The 19093-nt window shown below is 46.9% G+C and overlaps 1 protein-coding gene and 1 long non-coding RNA gene across 9 annotated transcripts in view; one reads left to right on the top strand and one right to left on the bottom strand.

Moving 5' to 3' along the window:
- Positions 1-2204: 2204 nt before the first annotated feature.
- Positions 2205-7638, bottom strand: LOC140603910 (uncharacterized). 2 transcript variants are annotated; one of them, XR_012006923.1, is made up of 3 exons: positions 7118-7638; positions 6845-7016; positions 2205-6347 (listed from the first exon to the last, which is right to left on the bottom strand). It is a non-coding gene; the product is annotated as an uncharacterized lncRNA (long non-coding RNA). The 2 variants fall into 2 exon arrangements; XR_012006922.1 differs by lacking the exon at positions 2205-6347 and having other exon boundaries at positions 6658-7016.
- Positions 7639-8012: 374 nt separating this feature from the next.
- PTK2 (protein tyrosine kinase 2) overlaps positions 8013-19093 on the top strand; it is a 266922-nt gene continuing 255841 nt past the window's right edge. For 6 of the 7 annotated variants that reach the window (XM_072774653.1, XM_072774657.1, XM_072774652.1 and 3 more), the window contains exon 1: positions 8013-8139. The gene's annotated coding sequence lies outside the window, so the exon portion shown is untranslated. The remainder of the gene's footprint in view (positions 8140-19093) is intronic. The other variant, XM_072774655.1, reaches the window with a different exon arrangement.

Below are 19093 nucleotides of genomic sequence, written 5' to 3'. Positions count from 1 at the left end.
GCACAGCTAGAGAGGAATCCAAGGACATGTGATGATGAAACACAGTGTGGGGTCCTGGATGGGGTCTGGATGGGCAGAGGAAAGATGTGAGGTTAAAACACGGGAGATCAGAATAAGCTAGGGACTTTAGTTAGTAACAACGCAGCAGTATTGGTTAATGAGTTGTAACAGATGCATCACGCTAATGTAAGATGTTAATACGAGAGGAAAGTGGGCCCAGGGTCTGTGGGGACTCTACACTGTTATCTCCATTTTTCTGTAAATTTAATATTGTTCCAAAAAATAAGGGCCATTAAAAAGAAGTATCATATACCCAAGACTTGGGAGAGAAATGACAGTAATAATTTCTATTATTATTTTTTTAGAGGGGGGTAGGGGCAGAGGGAGAGAGAATCTTAAGTAGCTCCATGCCTGACACAGAGCCGTGTGTGGGGCTCGATCTCATGACCCTGAGATCATGACCTGAGCCGTAATCAAATGTTGGAGGCTCAACCGACGAGCCACCCGGGTCCTCAATGATATCTATTATTAACTGATGTTATTATGTGTCCGTATTCTCTGTGCTTCTCCGGCTAACTGGGGGGCAGCCAGATGGGGAGGACACAGCCTGGCCCAGGGAAGCCAAAGGAGACATGGCAGCTGGCTCAGCCCCGAACAGTCCTGCGACGGGAACCCCCTGGGAAGTTCTGAGCGCTCTCCCATCGCAGCACCTTGGCTCTGACGGCCTTTTCTCTCTGAGACAGTAGGGAGGTACATTCTGGGAAGGAGCCCACGGCCCAGGAGGGAGAGCACCCTGCGGCCATGACAAATGTGGGCAGGACATGTTCTGAGAGAAGAGCGGGGTCCTCAGGGGCCAGAGGAGGGGGGACCCCTGACATTCCAGCTGCCCATCAACCCTTGCCTTCCCTCTGGCACACACTCTGTCGGGTGTGATGTGCTTTGGGTGAGGCTTAGTCTACCTCTAGGTCCATGGCGGGCACAGGGCCTCCCCCTGGCCGAACAAAGCCAGGAGACTTTGTGGACACTTGGAGAAGAGGCAGACGCTCCCCAGAGGTTGCTGAGGGGATGAGATGACGCCACTTCGCCATCACAAGCAGAAAACCGTGTGAGACTGGAGCCTAGCACTTCGGGTTGGGGAGCGAGCATCCTCGAGAGATAGGCCTCAACCAGTGAGGTTCCATGAGTGAGTGAGTCTACTACTTTATTTATTTATTAAAGATGTTATTTATTTATTCATGAGAGACATAGAGAGAGGCAGAGACCTAGGCAGAGGGAGAAGCAGGGACTCAATCCCAGGACCCTGGAGTCACGCCCTGAGCTAAGGGCAGACGCTCAACTGCTGAGCCACCCAGGCATCCCTAGTACTTTTTTTTTTTTTTTTAATAACAAAGTACAATCCAATGATTTTTAGTATATTCAGAGTGAATGCAACCATCACTGTGACCTCGGTTACCATGGTAATTGGAGCAGTTGCACGTGGTAATTAAAGAGTATTTAGTGGGGGCGCCTGGGTGGCGAGGTTGGTTAAGTGTCCAACTCTTGGTTTCTGCTCAGGTCGTGATCTCAGGGTCACAGGATCCAGCCCTGAGTTGGGGCTCCGTGCTCAGCTCAGAGTCTGCGTAAGACTGTCTCTCCCTCTGCCCCTGCCCCGACCCCCTGCTCTTTCCCTCTAAAATAAATAAATCTTATTTTTTATAAGTACACTTTAAATTTTGTGATGCACAGTAGTCCCAACTGCTCTCACTGTGTGCAGACGTGGGCAGAAGCAGCATACGTACATGTGGACAAGAAGCAGCACACGTGAAGGGTGACACCACGCTTGATATTGGTGGCTGCAGGGATAGTGAACACTAGGGGTGCCTGGCTGGCTTGGTCGGTAGAGCGTGCGAGTCTTGATGTTGGGGCTGTCAGTTTGAGCCCCATGATGGGCATAGAGATTACTCAAAATCTTTAAAAAAAAAAAAAAGACTACTAAAATGTATTTATATTTTATACAACTGTAATGAGTTACTGACAACGTAAAAACATGATGTTAAAAATATTTCAGTCTTCTCTAATTTTGACATAAAATTTTGATCTTCTTTGATGAATTAGCTTTCCGTTTGATAGAACATTTGAAGTAGAATTCACACAACAGAAAGAAAATGATTGCCTTATAAACAAATGAAAATATTATTAATTTTTTTATTGTTTACAATGCCTTTAATGCATACTTTGGCGAAAGCACATTCAAATGTGTAACTCTGGATGCAGTCACATCTTATTTCTTTTTCTTTTTTTTTTTTAAGATTTTATTTATTTATTCATGAGAGACACACAGAGAGATAGAGACAGAGACACAGGCAGAGGAAGAAGCAGGTTCCGTGCAGGGAGCCCGACTTGGGGCTCGATCCCGGGACCCCGGGCTCACGCCCTGGGCCAAAGCTTGCGCTAAACTGCTGGGCCACCCGGGCTGCCCCACATAGTATTTCTGACCTCCCACACCAGTGCTGTTGATGGTGGTATTGGTCTGCACGCTGTTACTGGTCCACAGGCAGATAAGTCCAGGCATTAAGAGCTTAGAGACTTTCATAGCAATTTGACAGTCTTTTTATGTCCTTTAAATCTAATAATAAAAAATCAGGGCTTCTATTTCTGTATGTCTCTGCTTTAAAAAAAATCTCATTTGTTTCTAAAATTCATTTTTATTGCCTTTTACAAAAATACCAGTCTAGAATAGAATGGAAGAAAAAAGAGCTGTCCCTTTTGGACAGGCAGTTTGGAAACCCTGCTCTAGGTCATCAAGAATGGATGCAGGCTAAGGGCGCGATGGAGCAGAAACTTTGAAACCAGAACGCAGGAGAGAAAAAGCAAAGCTGATGAGATAGGACAGGTGGCAAGTCTTCACTGGCCGTCTGTTCACCTTGCAGATGCTGGAACGTGGGCAGCCCTCTGTGCTGAGCATGACCTCCCACAAAAGCTGCCAGGAGGACATTGCTTTAGCGGGGATTTAATACTGATCAAAGCAATGGAAATGACTTTTGTCCAGCCCACGATAGGAACGGGTCTGGGGGAGCCCCTGCGACTGCACCATCTTGGCCAAACCAGGATGTGCTGGCTGTTCACCCCAGGGAGAAGGCGAGGGACAGCCTCCCCTGGACTCTGTCCTGGTTGCCCCCCCTGCTGTGGGAGGCCAAGGAGCTCAGTCACTGAGAACACAACTTGGGAGCTACACAAGCTGGGTTCAAACCCTGTCTCTGCCACTTACTTAGCTGGGTAGACTGGAGCTGGGTAGTCATCACCTTCTGGCCTCAGCATTATCCATGTGGAAAATGCTCTTTTTTTTTAATTTTTTTATTTATTTATGATAGTCACAGAGAGAGAGAGAGAGAGGCAGAGACATAGGCAGAGGGAGAAGCAGGCTCCATGCACCGGGAGCCCGATGTGGGATTCGATCCCGGGTCTCCAGGATCGCGCCCTGGGCCAAAGGCAGGCGCCAAACTGCTGCGCCACCCAGGGATCCCGAAAATGCTCTTTTTTAAAAAAAATTTTTATTTATTATTTATGATAGTCACACAGAGAGAGAGAGAGAGAGGCAGAGACACAGGCAGAGGGAGAAGCAGGCTCCATGCACCGGGAGCCCGACGTGGGATTCGATCCTGGGTCTCCAGGATCGTGCCCTGGGCCAAAGGCAGGTGCCAAACCACTGTGCCACCCAGGGATCCTGGAAAAATGCTCTTAATGGAACTTATGCAAGGAGTTGTGACAATTAAATGAGATAAGCAATGGTTTGGGGCAGAATTTCCCAGAGATTGTAGACCTTTTCTTTTCTAGAGGCTGGTGCAGGGCAATAGCAGGTGCAGGGTATGTGGGTGCTCTGGAGGGGTGCTAATTGAGTCTTAGCTGTTTTCCAGACCAAAGGGGGCATTTCAGGTTTGAAGGCTGGGGAGTTGTCCCCATCCCGGACCTGCTGAGCACGTACAAGGAAGGGGTTTCCCTTCTGTGTGCTGGGGGAGGGGTTGTGAGTACCGGGAAGTGGGTGTGCAGCCCACTTATCCCTAAGAGAGCCCCATAGGTGGGCTCCTGTGTTCGTTGCTAGCCCCTCGGGCTGAGCCTTTGGATGGGGCCTGGAAGAGGTCCAGCTAGTGTCCTCTGTATCAAAGGGACCTGGAACACCATGGTGGGGCGAGGAGTGGGGAGATCTGTGAGAGCAGGAGTGGCCGGGGCATCCCCAGCACCAGCTGAGGATGGACCCACACCTGGGGCAAATTGTTCACATGTCCCCTCAAGAGAGGTGTGCCCACTGCGGGTGCCACTGGGGGGATATGACCCCACCTCACCCTCCCTTAGAGGTGTTAATAGTCCCACAGTCCTACATCCCTACATTAAATTCCCGTGGAAAGTGAAATTTCAAACATACAGTAAAACCTGCATAAATAGCCTAGTAATCCTGGAAGTCCAGAATGTTCCCTCTTGGGCAAGAAGCACATGGTGATTGTGGCCCATCTTGCCCTTACACTGGCCAGACATTGAAGGAGGCGATCTGGCTTCCGGTCCCTCAAACTGTCCCTCCTTTGCCCTGCTTCCCCTTTGAGGGTCTTTCCCTTCCCTTCTGTTCTTGCAGCCTCCCCCTCTTCCTCTCCCCATTTTACAGATGAGGAAGTTGAGACTCAGAGAGGTAGAGTGGCCCTACCTAGGCCACTGAGGGAGCTGGGGTTTTCTCCGGGTCAGACTCCTTTCTCTCTTCTGCGGCAGCGTGTCCCTCTTCCCTGACCAGTGTCTGGATTCAGGGCCAGCATGCCTGGGGGGCCATGTGGCACGCCCACATCTCCCAGAGGCACATGTTACTGGATCTACAAGTACCCCAGTCACCAGTCTCCTAGATCCTTCTTTTTCTCATTCCAATTTCTCCGTGTGGGTCTGCAGGTTGGTCAGTGCCACGATGCGGGCAATAATTTGGGTTTCGGTATCTCCTCGGTGACATCAGCTTCGTACTGTGCTTCCTCCTTACGGTGCCTCCACCCCCAGCCTTAGAGTGTATTTCTGTTTCCACTATGAGCAAGTCCCTCCTTGGGACAAGCCCTCATCAGCCCAGGGAGGTGGAAGGATGCTTTTCAGGGGGGAAGTGCTCCCAGGGTCTGTGCAGCTGCTTGGCCAATATACAGGAAGCCCTTCCTGAATGCCTCCCCCATAAGGTCAGTGCTCAGCCGGTCTGGCGCAGTGCAGGAAGGGGAGAAGCCACATGCTCTTGTGTGTTTTGTGTTTTGTGGGAGTGTAGCAGAGGCCGCACAGGCAGAGGGAGGAGTGCATGCTTTGCAGCGGGACAGACTGGCTTTGAGTTCCAGCCCTACTACCTGTCTCATGGCTTCCTTCTTTGTCACGGTTTTCTCAACAATGAAACGAGGACGATGTTAACATGTCCATGCTGCAGGATTGCTGTGAGGTCTGGAGACCGTGGATACAGCATCTGACCCACACAGCTGAATAAAATCAGCTTTTGTTACCACCACGCTCCGGATGGTCCTTTGAATACCCCCTCCATGATCAAGATTAACAATAACCCGCACAGTAATGCCATCGCTAATCAATAACCCTTGTTGAGGGTACATTGTGCCAAGCACTCTGCTGAGTGTTTTCACAAGAATGGTTCATTTTCTCCCCACAACAACCTGATGTTGGTTCTCTATAAATTCTATTAGCGATGAGCCATGACGTAATGCAACTTGCTTGGCCTCGGACCCCGGCAAACAGTTGTACTTGAGCCTGGGCCTGCTCCATTGTCATGGAGCCTGAACCTGAGCTCCTAGGCACCACCAAGTATGCTCAGGGGGCAAGGGGGGGGCCTCTGTTGGACAACCTGCTGCTCATTTCCTATGTCTACCTTTTCTCCTCTTTGTGTGTTTGCACCATTTCTTTCTCTCGTCCTTTCCGGATTCTCTGCTTTTATTAAGCAGAAGAATAATCAAAGCTGCCCTCAAGAGCCGCAGTTTTGAATGCGCCCTGGCGAGGATGAGGAAGTCCGACGTACCAGTTACCTATGGCTGTGTAACTATGCCAAAATCCAGAGGCTTATAACCACAAGTATTTCATTTGCTCATGATTCTCTGGTTGGCCAGTTTGGGCTGGTGCAGCTCCACGGTTGTGCTGGTCTCTCTGGGTCTCTGGCGGCCATGGCTGGCTGAACACTTGACTAGGGCTGGGTGGTCAGGCACAGCCTCACCCACGTGTCTGGCAGGTGGCAGGTGGCAGCTTTGCCAGCCAGGGTGGTTCCGTGCTCTTCCACGCGGCCTCCTCTTCCAGGCGTGCTTAGAAGGTGATGAGAAAGCCTCACCATCTCCTGCAGCTTCGACTCAGGAGTCACACAGCATCTGTGGGGACACATTTTACTGTGGCCAAAGCAAGTCACAAGACCCATCCACATTCAAGGGGTGAATGACTAGATCCCCTCTTGGGGGGAGCAGCGTCAAGGAGTTGGTGGCATTTTTGGTCCATCACACAAAGCACCCCCGCTGGCTGCCCCGCAAAGACACCCCCACTGTAATCCCCTTTGTCCCTTGGCTCCCTTCCCTCACTCCCACTCCCTGCTTCTACTTGAAAGATCAGTTTCTCACATCCCAGCACCCAAAGCTGCACCCAGTCTCTCCACAAGTATCTCATCATGTGCCAGGGCCCCACAAGTGAACAAAGTCCCTGCTTTAATGAATCTCGAGCTCTGGGAGAGGGACATACAATAAAGAAATAAATGAGTACCCAGGGTAGGGCTGTGGACAATAGGCGCTTTGGAGAACAACAGAGCAGAGCAGGGCGTGGGGGTGGGGAGTGTGTGTGAAAGCACCCAGGCTGGTGGGTGGTGCCTATGACATACTGAGCGGTCACCAGGCATCGGAGGTGGTGGCCTGTAAGCCTGAACAAGTGAGGGAGTGACAAGTTCCAAGCAGGGGGAAGGGAGCTCCAGGTGCAGCCGTTGTTGTGGTGCATACAAAGGCCCTGGGGCTCAGTCACATTCAGAGACTCACTTCCTCACCAACTTCGATGTCCTTGAAAAAAAAAAAACCGTCAATAACCTTAACACAGTTCATTAAAGAACCATAAAAACGAGTATAGTAGAGCTCTTGCTAAGTGAAATTGTGATCTTTACCTGCTTCTGTCCTAAGTAGAGTCAGATTACAGCTTCTGAGCGCGGAATGCTTGGGCTACCTTTTCTGAGCTTCAGGGAGTTCACCTCTCAAAAGGCCTGTGAGCCCGACCTGCCCCCTGCCTTGCGGTGACGATCAAAGGGACACCAGAAAAAATGAAAGTTGCTCTGCTTCTGCTTTCACTTCCTACCGCAAGGTTGTCTTTTTTTTTTTTTTAAAGAACACAAATCAGATATTACTTCCTGCCTGAAACCCTGCAAAGCTCCCTGCTGCCTGGAGAGCCACGGCCAGGCCCCCGAGGCACCTGGTGCAGCCCCTGGACGCGTGCATGCACCCTCTGCACCCCCCGCAGCCCAGGGCTCCAGCCGCCTTCGGGGGGCGGCCTCGGTGCAGCCCTGATGCCCCCGCGAGCCTCAGTTTCCCCGTGCGCAGGGGGGCCCAGCACACCTAAGCGCTCGGGGTGGGCGAGGCCGCGGGGGTCCGGGCTGGAGCGCTGCGGGCCTGCGGGGTCAGCGCGGGTCTCCCCGAGGTCGGCCCCCCCGCCCCCCGGCCCCCAGCAGAGTGCCGCCGGGGGCTCCCCCGGGACGTCCCGCTCCGCAGGCCGCGCCTCCCTCCCGCGACCCCGCGACCCCGCCCGCGCGCAGCCCCCAGCGGCCCGGGAGGTGGAAGCCGAGCCCCTACGGCGGGCTGGGCATGCGCGGGCCGCCGGGCGCATGCGCGGTCTCCCTCCCTCCCCCCCCCGCGCGGGCGGAAGCTCGGCTCGGGGACGCGGCGGGGCGCAGGCGCGCGCAGGGGCGGGGGCGCGCAGGGGCGGGGGCGCGCGCCTCACCGGTCGGCGCGCACGCGCGGCCCGCGCCGACGCAGCACGGCCCCGAGGGCGCAAGCCCGCCGCCGCCGCCGCCGCCGCCGGGCCGGGACCGCTGTGCGCCCGCGGCGTGAGGCGTGGGAGGGAGCGCCGCCCGGCCGTGCGCGGCGCCGCCTCGCCGTGGTCCGCCGTCGCCTCCCGGCGCCCCGCGCGGTCCGAGTGAGTGCGGGGCCGGGGCCGGGCCGGGCCGGGCCGGGGCGGCGGGCGGGGGCTGGGCAGGGCCGCGGCGCGCGGGCGGGGGCCGAGCGCGGCCGAGCAGCCGGTCCCGGCGGCGGATGCGGCGGAGGCGGCGGATGCGGCCCCCCCCCGACCCCGCGCGGCCCGGGAGCCCGAGGATGCGGGGAGGACGAGGGAGGGGCCCCGGGAGGACGGCGGCGCGGCGGACGGGGGCTGGGGGGCGGGGGGAGGGGGCGGGTTCTGCGGGGCCTCGGGGAGGCCGGGGGGCCCGGGGAGGCCGGGGCTCGGGGGCCCCGCGGGGCTCGGGGGGCTCGGGGGGCTCGGGGGGCCGGCCTCCCGGGAGCGGGCCGCTAGCCTCAAAAACAAAAGGGGGGAGGAGGAGGAGGAGGAGGAGGAGGAAGAGGGAAATCCTTGGGGACCCCGGGGGGGGCGGCCGGGCCCGGCCCGAGGACCCGTCGGGGGCAGGGCGGGGCGGGCCTCGAACCGGGCCGGCCCGCTCCTCTTCCGCCGCCGGCGCCCCACTTAGGGCGTCCGGGCGCTGCTGTGGGCGACCGCCCGGGAGACCGGGTTGCCGACTGCGCCTCCCAAGTTTCCCCTCTGCCCTGCCCAGCCCGCGGCTCTGCTGCCGGCCTTGCTGTTCCTTTCTCTCTCTCTCGGTTTCTTTCTTTCTCAGGAGGACCGTGTGTGTTATTTGCTCCTTTTTTTTTTTTTTTTTTAATTGTAGGATTTAGCTTAATGCACTAAGGGTAGAAAGACTTTTTTTTTTCTTTTCCCCTTTTTTCTTCTTGAGTCATTTCAACAGTGTCTCATTCTTGCATACTTAGCCTGCAGCTGGGTTTTTGGCAGCGAGACTAAGATAATAGTAATATTGTAGTAATGATGGGAACTGGTTGAAATCCGTTCAAGCCGAAGGCGGTGTTCAGAATTTGGGGATCTGTGTGCCCAAGACGACCATCCCGGGGGATTCTTGCGTAAAATGTAAACATTTTCACGGTTGGAAAAACAGGCCGTTCGTCACTGTTTGAAATGAAATCCCAGAGCCTCACCCTTCATATTTTATTTGAAGAACGGGTAGTGAAAATAGTCTTCCCTTGGGCACCGTCGGGCTGCGAACAGCTGGCCATCAGTGGGCTCCTCTCCGAAAACCTGAAAGGTGCGGGCGAAGTGGTGGAAAGATACACGATAATAAATTAGCAGTCTGCCTTATTTTTGTTGAGGTGCAACGTAGGTAGCTTTTTCCTGCACCCTGCAACATTTAAACACAGGAAACTTTCAAAGAAAGTTTGTGTTGCAGCGTCTTTACCAAGTACATTGTTTTATATCTGTGGCTTTCCTTGGAAGGGGGAAATACTACCGAGCCTACCGCTAGTGGCTTGAATACTTTTGTGTACTAAAGGTTGTGTACTGATGTTGAAACAGCCAACAGCAAATATTACAGATTCTCTAAGTAGTGTCTTCCCGGTGATTATCAAATCATCCAGCTTAGTCGTGAGAACTGGGAAAAAAGATTGTTTAGAACACCTCGTTGTCTTTTAAAAGGTCCCAGACTCAACCTAAGATGTGAGTATGTGCAGTGAGTTGAAGGACCCGCACATTGTTCAGAGGTGATCATCAAGAAGCAAGTCCTTGGATAAAGACATTGAATCCAAAACGTAGTAATTAGGGTTTGGGGCAAACAGTACTGGGGCAGAGCCCTAGGGGAGAGAGGACTGCAGCCTCTTTTCAGGCCTGCAGTCCTCTGAGGGTGAATTGTATTAGATTAGGAGCGAAGCCCCATGAGTGCAGCGGTGATGGTGTCTGGGGAAACCAGAAGTTAGGAACTGCAGTGAGGATCGTTATGTTTTTAACTTAAAACAGTTTCTTCAGCACTCCATGCTTACTGTTGGAAATTACAAAACTTAATGTCCCAATTCTTAAAATTGGAATTGGGTTCTTGAACAAAGCACATAACTTTTCTCGCTAGGAAGTTGGGAAGTTGTTTAAATAACAAAATTGTGTTGTTAAAGATGGCCCCTTTAAAAAGAGACTGATTAGTTCCCACAGAGGAAAATATTCTATAGTGTATTCCGTGTACCATATATATTCTATAGTGTAGTAAAGAATAGTTTTGAAAATTATGGTTCTATTTTGGGTGTTAGTTTTGAGTTAGAGAAGTAGGATCTTCATATCTCTAAAGATTTTATGGAAAATATTTTTCCTGTATTTTTCAGAGTCTTGATTTTGAGAAAATATTTGTCTTAAGGGTAACACAACAAAAGATGAGATTCAAAGTCTTATTACGTAAATCTTTAACTTTTGAAATGAAACATTTTCAGTTTAGACAGTTTTTCAGCTATTATTTTAAATTTCGATATAAAAAATAAATTTTGATATAATTGAAAGTACTATTATTTTTATCATTTGTGAAATGAGGTGCTTTTTTTTTTGCTGGTAAATCAGTAAAGTTTAGTTTCTGTAGTAGAAACTTATTTAAGGACTTACTTTCATTACTGTATCTCTTTACTAAAATCCCTTAAATAATTAGCAAAAAATTGATGTGGGGGTCTTTGAGAATTTTTACTGATGCCTATATAAATTATTTAAAGTGCAGAATTTAGAAACTTGGGCAAAGTAAATGATCTTATTGGACTCAATAGTGATAAACTCCAGGAAGTGTGTGAATGCAGTAAGCATTCAAGTATGAAGTTGCTTCTCTGTCCTTGGAAGGATCCTTGGTGGAGAAGGATGAGAGCAGCTCTAGCCCATGTTTGGGTGTACCTGTGTTTCACTGCCTCAGCCAGTTATATTAAGTTGTTTTTACCTGTCTTCTGAAAACCATGTTTAGTAGTGGATTATTTGAACCGTTGATGGCTTTTTCTCTCTACTAACATTTTGGCAAGGTTCCCCCCCCCCCCCCCTTCATTTCGTAACTACCAAAAGGCAACCTAGTGTAGGAGAAATGAAATTCCTATCTACCACTTTCTCGAATTAATTTCTAGGAATTGTGCCAAATCCTACCATTCAGAACTGCATAAATGTGTTTCTGATTATAAAGTAGCAGAACCCCCTCTCTTCCTATCTATAACAATTGCATTGCTTTTTTTGCCAGGCTCTTTGATGGAAATAAAATTCAGATAGGCATATGTGATTCAACTTTTACTTTAGATAGGATTTTTAGCAAATGCTGTTAGTTTTAGTTTGATTTGCATAAACACTAATGAAATGGTTTTTAGAGGAAAGTATGAAATAAATGTTTTCGCCTGAGTGGCACTATTGCCATTTTTTAGCACTTGAAAGCCTCTGATAAGAAAACTAGTAGCCTCCTCACAAAGTTTACCTATTTTTCAGGACATGAAGGTATTTCCTTACAAACCTTGTATTTAATTAAAATAATCCTGCCCAGGGGATCCTTGGGCGGCTCAGCGGTTGAGCACCTGCCTTCAGCCCAGGGCATGATCCTGGAGTCCTGGGATCGAGTCCCACGTCGGGCTCCTTGCATGGAGCCTGCTTCTCCCTCTGCCTCTCTCTGTCTCTCATGAATAAATAAATAAAATCTTTCAAAAAAATAATCCTGCCCAGATCTTATTGATACACACTGCTATTTATCAGAACAAGGAAAATGACTAAAGTTTTACATGTGAATGTTATCCACTGATAGGGAAGAAATGTAACCTGTGTGGGTACTGTGTGTCGTTAGTAAGTGTCACTACCTTTTTACCAATAAATTAAATCTGGTAGATAAAACGTTCCAGACCTGAGCTGATGGGTTTCATGCTTTATCTCCTTTACTCCTCGCAAGAACTGTAGAGTTATGCTATTTATATCCTCATTTTACAGATGGAACACTGGAAGTTTGGAGTTAAGAGGCGCTTGCCATGGGTCTCTTGGGCCACAAGGGGCAGATCCTGGTTTGCCAGGTCTCCTGGACTTTGTGTAGTTTCCAGGACTAGGGAAGCAGTAGTCTTACAGATCTTAACCCAGCCTTCTGAAGGGGGAGTGACTAGTGTGCAAGTGTAATTACTATGTCTGGGAAAGTTTAAATAATTATATTTTCTATTTGAATCTGACACTTTCATATCATGAAGTTATGATCAGGCTGACATGGTATAGGTAAACATTTTAATGAACATAAACCAAAATTGTTTAATTATTTTTAATTAACTTAGAATTAGTTAAATAAAAGTATGTAATGCACGGTGCAGTGATTGATGGTTTTTATTTGTTAAAGGATGTGCTTTAATAAACCTCTACATTTACAGTTTTTTCATTGGTGACTTTTTTTGGGGGGTGGTGTCAATGTTTATGAATATAGTTTTGTGGGAAGCAAGGAGTAATGTGAGGGAAAAGTAAATTGTACATTTCTCATACAGGTTTAATGCCCTTGTAGTAAATCCTAGAATTTATAATCTAACACATTGCTGCTCTATAAACGTTTCTGAAGTGAATGTGCTCATTCTCACTGATTTAGAATTTTCCATCGTGCTTTTAAGCACTCTGTATTCCTTTATTTGGGGCCAGTGGACCAAAACCAAGGTTCAGAAGAACCTGAAAAGTTGTATCTTTGGGCTGTCTGTGCCTAGGATCTCCTTTCTGCCTCCATATTCTTTCTTAAAAGTCTTGCCATCTGGTGCTTTGGATTCTGCTGTGAATGGTAGGTGCTTGTTGGGTCTACTTGTGACCAAAGCACCATGTGTTTGTCTTTGGATTGAAGAAAGAGCTGAAATGGTTTTATACATTCCATATGGGTAGTGCATTGTGTGTCTTTTTATAGAATATATGCAGCACGAGGGCAGAGACTTTGTTTTACACACTATGGCATCCCCAGTGTCTGACACAAATAATATTTATTGAATGAAAGAATCTTAGGCTCATTAATTGTTGGAGAACTTACTGCATCAGTCAGCAATCTACTCTTTTGTTTGCCTTGGTAAAGAATCTTACTTAAAAACCAGTTAGGACTTGATACCAGGGAAAGTCTTGGATTATCTGTCTCTCTACCTTTGCTTTATATTAGATTACAAATTTCGTCAAAATTGATCTGAGAAAAAAAGCATTTCTCTGTTCCTTTACAGTTTCAAATATTTTTTTCTAGAAATTGATTTTGTGGGAATTGGTCATGTGTTTGTTAGGACTCTGAAGACGTAGGAAGTTGCTCAAGGTGGCACAAAATGAGTGAGATTTATCAAAGATCCTTGAGGACTGACCTAGAAGCTCTAATACATCTTTTACTAATCAGTTGGATTCATCATGTACTTTACAGGGGTTTTACATTATGCCCTGAAACGACTTTTTTTTTTTTTTTATTTTAAAGATTTTATTTATTTATTCATGAAATACACATGGAGATAGAGAGAGGCAGAGACACAGGCAGAGGGAGAAGCAGGCTCTATGCAGGGAACCCGACATGGGACTTGATCCTGGTCTCCAGGATCATGCTCTGGGCTGAAGGCAGCGCTAAACCACTGAACCACGCAGGCTGTCCCCTGAAACTACTTTTAAAAATCTGTCTTCTGAACACGGTACTGCCAGTTCTACGACACGCCAGGTTTTGCCTTGATCTGCTGAGAGTGTCTTTTACTGTTACGTTGTTCAGAGAACGTTTTGAGTGACAGATCACTTACCATCACTCAGGCAAGAAAAGTGAGTATTTGGGTAAGAAAAAAGTAGTTTGTTCTTCAGCAAGTCCCTCTTAGTCTTGCTTACTGTGAAGGGAAACACTTGAATACACACACACACACGCACATGCAGTCCAGTAAACTGATTGTTGGTAGTGGATATCAAAGTACGGCTGCATCACTATCACTTGGAACTAGTTAGAAATGCGTGTGCTCGTGCCCCACCTCTGACCTCCTGAATCAGACTCTGGGGGTGGGGCCAGCAGTCTGTTTTAACAGGCTGTCCAGGAGCCTTTGTTGCATGCTAATGTCTGAACCACTAGTTTAGAGTGTTTTAAGAGAAATGCAAGTCGTAGCAGGCAAAAATCAGTTGTAAATGGCAGAGGTATGTGTATGGCTTCTGACCACTTAGATTTGCTAATGAGATTGCCGTCACTTCAGTACTCTTAAATATTTTTCCCAATTTTTCAGGAATTTTAGAGTCTTGGGAAGACCTCACAACTAATTTTGTTTAGGGATTTTGAATGTTTTATGCTGAGATCATTTAATGCTTTTAAATCTTGGTTTGTATTTTAAATAGTAATTTTGCATTGAAATAGCAATTTGTATGACCCTTGGACTTGTGGCTTTTGGCAAATAGCAGGAAAGTGTGTACTTGTGGGTGCTTAAGGCACATGTTCTCTGATGGTTTTGTTTTGGTGCTGAGAAATTGGCTTGCTTATACTAGAGTCAGGATGATTTCCAAGTCTTGGGGTGACTACTAAAGCAGTATTGTGTGAGTTGATACTTTGCCTAGCGTTAAAGTCGTATCTAAATTTAATAAATTTTTAAAAAAGGTTTTATTTACTTATGAGAAACACACACACAGAGAGGCAGAGACATAGGCAGAGGGAGAAGCAGGCTCCCTGCAGGGACCCCAATGTGGGACTCAATCCCAGGACCCCGGGGTCATGACCTGAGCCGAAAGCAGACATTCAACCGATGAGCCACCCAAGCGACCCTAAATTTAATACATTTGTTTTGCCTTTGTCCTTTATTTTTTTCCTAAGAGCAGAGCTAGATAAAAGTTAGTGTACATAGATGGGATTGGTGTTGTGCCTACTTTCTACTGTCTTATGCAGAGTTGGATGCACCTGTTGGCAAATAGAGTATTGTGAGCTCAGGGACAAGGACTGTATTTTCCTGTGGTTATCTGTGGGTCCTTCACAGCTTCCTCCTACTAGGATAGGCCCTCAGTAATTTGTTTAATGATTGAAGAAGAGTGTGTGTTCCTGCTGAGAGGGCCTTGTGGTCTTTAAGTATATGAAAGTTGTTACAAAGGCAGAGAAGGAGAATCAGGGATATGCGGTGGATTTGAGTGTACTATAATCTCAACACAGGGTATAAAGGGTGTTCCCATGTACCTCCTCTGGCCTCCACCAGGCTTGGATTTAATAGTGCAGCTCTGTGATGGAGAAAGTAAACAGGATGAGCTGGTGGGAAAAAGTGATCTGTAACAGTTTCTTTCTCCTTACATTGGTCAAGTGAAGTTCAAGTTGTAGTTTACAGTCACAGACCATAACCCCCATTAAATGTATAACAGGAGCCTGCCTGGGAGCAGCTTCTCAGTAACTGGCTCTCCTGTTGGTCTTCTCCACCCTGGGTGCTGCAGCCACCGACCCGCTTCTCTCTGATTACTGCTTCAGCCCCTCTGGTATCACGGCAGTCTCCCCGCCTGGCCCCTTCTGGTGGTTTCTGTCCTGTTGCTGCCTTGTGGTTTAAATAGCCTTTTCCTGGTTACAGTGAGGTTGCACATCTTTTTATACATTTATTGGCCATTGGGATTCACTCTTTTGTGAAGTGTCCATATTTTACTATTAGGTTATTTTTAAATTGATTTGTAGACTTTGTATATTCAGCACACAGGTTCTTTGTTGGTTATGTATTTTGCTACTGTCTCTTCCCACTCTGTCATATGCAGTTTCACTGACTCATTGTTTGTTTGTTTTTTTTTTTAACAAATAGAAGTTCTTAAGTTTAATTAGTGCCATTTATCAGTCTTTTTCTTTATATACTTTTTGTGTCTTTCCCTGCCCTGAGGTCATGAACTGATTCCTCATTTATTCTCTAAATGCTTTTAACCTTTAACTTTATGATTCTCTCCGAATTAGTTTTGGTATATGAAGGGATCTAGCTTCATTAACTTGTGACATCTAGTTGCCCCAACACTGTTGAAAAGAGCATCTCCCCAACCTTTCTTGCAAATGGAAGGTCTGTGTATGTGCATCTGTTTTTGGACTCTCTTGGATTCTGCTGGTACTGCCCAGTTTAAGCTGCCTCGATTATTTTAGTTTTACAAGTCTTATCTTACTGTGAAACTCTTCCCAGTTGGTTCCTTTTTAAGCATCTGTTGGCTACCCTTGATCCTTTGCATATCTCTATCTGTTTTAGACTCACTTGTTAACTTCCAAAAAATTTCTTCCTGATGTTCTTGGATTGACATTGAATGTGATCAGTGTGTGGAGAGTCGTTTCTTGTTTTGAGTTATTACAAATAAAACCTTTGAATAATTTTGTTCAAGGCCTCATATGAACATAGGCTTTTATTTTTCCCCGAATTGTTGGCTCTAGCACTGTAATGGCTGGATCATGTGGTAGGTGTATGTTTGGTATTTTAAAGAAAGTGTCAAACTGTGTTCTAGAATGGCTGAACCATTTTACATTCCTCCTAGCCTTGTGTGGGAGTTCAGTCACTCTGGACCGTTGGGATAATACTTGGTATAGTTTTAGTCTTTTAGCTTTTTGGCCATTCTAATAGGTGTGTAATGGTCTTTCGTTGTGGTTTTACTTTGTTTCCCAAATACCTAATAATGTTGAGAATCTTTCCATGTCTTTGGTGTTTACACCTTCTTTTGCCTATTACATTTTTTTTCTTCTTGATGGGTTCTTTATATATTCTGGATACAAGTCTTTATCAGATGCTGTGCTTTTTCCTCATGCTGTGGCTTGTTTTTGCATTCTCTCTTTTTTTAAAGATTTATTTTAGAGAGAGAGTGCATGTGGGGTAGGGAGAGAAGGGGCAGAGAGTAGAGGGAGAAAGAGAGTCCTGAGCAGACACCATGCTGAGCACAGAATCTGATGCGGGGCCCCATCCCATGACCCCTTAAGATCATGACCTGAGCTGAAACCAAGAGTTGGATGCTGAATTATGTCACCCAGGCGCCCATGTTTTTGCATTTTCTTAACAGGGCCTTAAAGGGCAGAAGTTATAAATTTTGATGAAGAATCATTTATCAATTTGTTGTTTTATGGACTGTGCTTTTTTGGTATCATAGTTCAGAAATCATTGCCTAATCCTAGGTCACAATGATTTTCTCCTGTGTTTTCCTCCACCCCCCTCTAAAAGTTTCCAGTTTTACATTTAGGTCTGTGAGTCATTTTGATATATTTTTTATTTGTAGTGTGGAATATTATTTGTAGGACTTTTAATTTAATTCTGATTATTTGTAGGATTCTTTTTTTTTTTTTAAACATTTTATTTATTTATTCATAGAAACACACACACACAGAGAGGCAGAGACACAGGCAGAGGGAGAAGCAGGCTCCATGCAGGGAGCCTGACGTGGGACTCGATCCCGGGTCTCCGGGATCACGCCCTGGGCTGGAGGTGGCGATAAACCCACTGAGCCACCAGGGCTGCCCTATTTGTAGGATTCTTGAGGCATAGAATGAAGATGTAGCCCTTTCCAGAGAGCTTTTTTTTTTTTTTTTTTTAAATTTTTTCAACCACCTTGGGGTCACCTTAAAGCACCTTTTTTTTTTTTTAAAGATTTATTTTTTATTTATTTATGATAGACAGAGAGAGAGAGAGAGGCAGAGACACAGGTAGAGGGAGAAGCAGGCTCCATGCCAGGAGCCCGACACGGTACTTGATCCTGGGACTCCAGGATCGCGCCCTGGGCTAAAGGCAGGCGCGAAACCGCTGAGCCACCCAGGGATACCCGACCTTAAAGCACCTTAAAGGTTTGAGGTCTTTTGGACCACCCAATGCTGTAATTTTTCTGTAGAGATGATTCACTTCTGGTTTCTCTTATCTTGAGCTATGTAGCCTTTAGGGTCCTGCTTATTGAGGTAGGGTTTTTGGTTAGACACCCTGGGGGACCCAGCTTTTGATTCCTATTCCTCTTTACCTACATTGTTGTAAAAATGAAAGTTAAAAATTTTCAAAATTCGCAAATGACTTCAAGGCAAAGGTGGATTCTGTTCTTGTTGATCTCTTTGGGTTCCTCATTTTACTTTAATTTTGGCCTGGTATTTCTTCATTTCTTTGTCAGTTTCTGGTTGATTTTTAAGATTTTTGAAGTATTCTGTCCATCTTTTTTAGTTTTTTTTTTTTTTTTTCCCCAGGGAAGAGTTGGGCCAGATAACATAGCTTGTATTTAAGGAGCCAGGGAAAATTCTTTTTCATTTCACTTCGGTGTTTAGAGTCTAGACTTGGATCTGTGTCTCCTACAGTTGTTGCTAGCCATGTATGGCTATTTAAATTAAAATTAAATAAAATTAAATGTTCTCTTTGACGGTCACACTAGCCCTAATTTAGGTGCTCAGTATGCATGTGTGGCTGGTGGCTTCCACATTGGACAGTGAAGAGATGGGACATTTTTATCATCACAGAGCATTCTGTTCCACTAATACAGGTGTCCTTGCTGCCCCAAGTTTGGCTTTTATGGGGTCTGCCTGCCTGGAGCTGCAACACTGGACAGGTGGTTGACCCCTCTTTGATAGGCTTATCACGGAGCCTGTCTATAGGTTCGGTTTGAGTTCTCAGACTGGTATAGGTGGGATCATGGGATACTCTAGTGCGCCAAGCAGAAAACCACCAAGTGCTGATATTTAACTTATAAATATCTGCCTAGTGCTTAACTTTGGGTGTCTGTTTCATTTATGTTCTGTTTACAAAATAGCATTAACTAGAAAATTATCAAAGTAATATAAATACTATAAAGTGTAGTATCTGTGATCTTTGAGGCTCTGTGTGTAGTTCCTATGTGAGATGGTATACACATGTAAAATGTTAGTGCAGTTGACTTTTGAACAATGGTAGGCCGCTGACCCTCCCCTCATACTTGAAAATCTTTAGTTGGGCAGCCCCGGTGGCGCAGCGGTTTGGCGCCGCCTGCAGCCCGGGGTGTGATCCTGGAGACCCAGGATCGAGTCCCGCGTCGGGCTTCCTACATGGAGCCTGCTTCTCCCTCTGCCTGTGTCTCTGCCTCTCTCTCGCTCTCTCTGAATAAATAAATAAATAAAATCTTAAAAAAAAAATCTTTAGTTAAAACATATTTTGTATGTGTATTATATACTGTA

The sequence above is a fragment of the Canis lupus genome, chromosome 14 (genome assembly GCF_048164855.1).
Source record: "Canis lupus baileyi chromosome 14, mCanLup2.hap1, whole genome shotgun sequence".
Lineage (NCBI taxonomy): Eukaryota > Metazoa > Chordata > Mammalia > Carnivora > Canidae > Canis > Canis lupus.
Note: the sequence above shows the minus strand (reverse complement) of the source record. Positions and strands in the feature narration are given on the sequence as shown.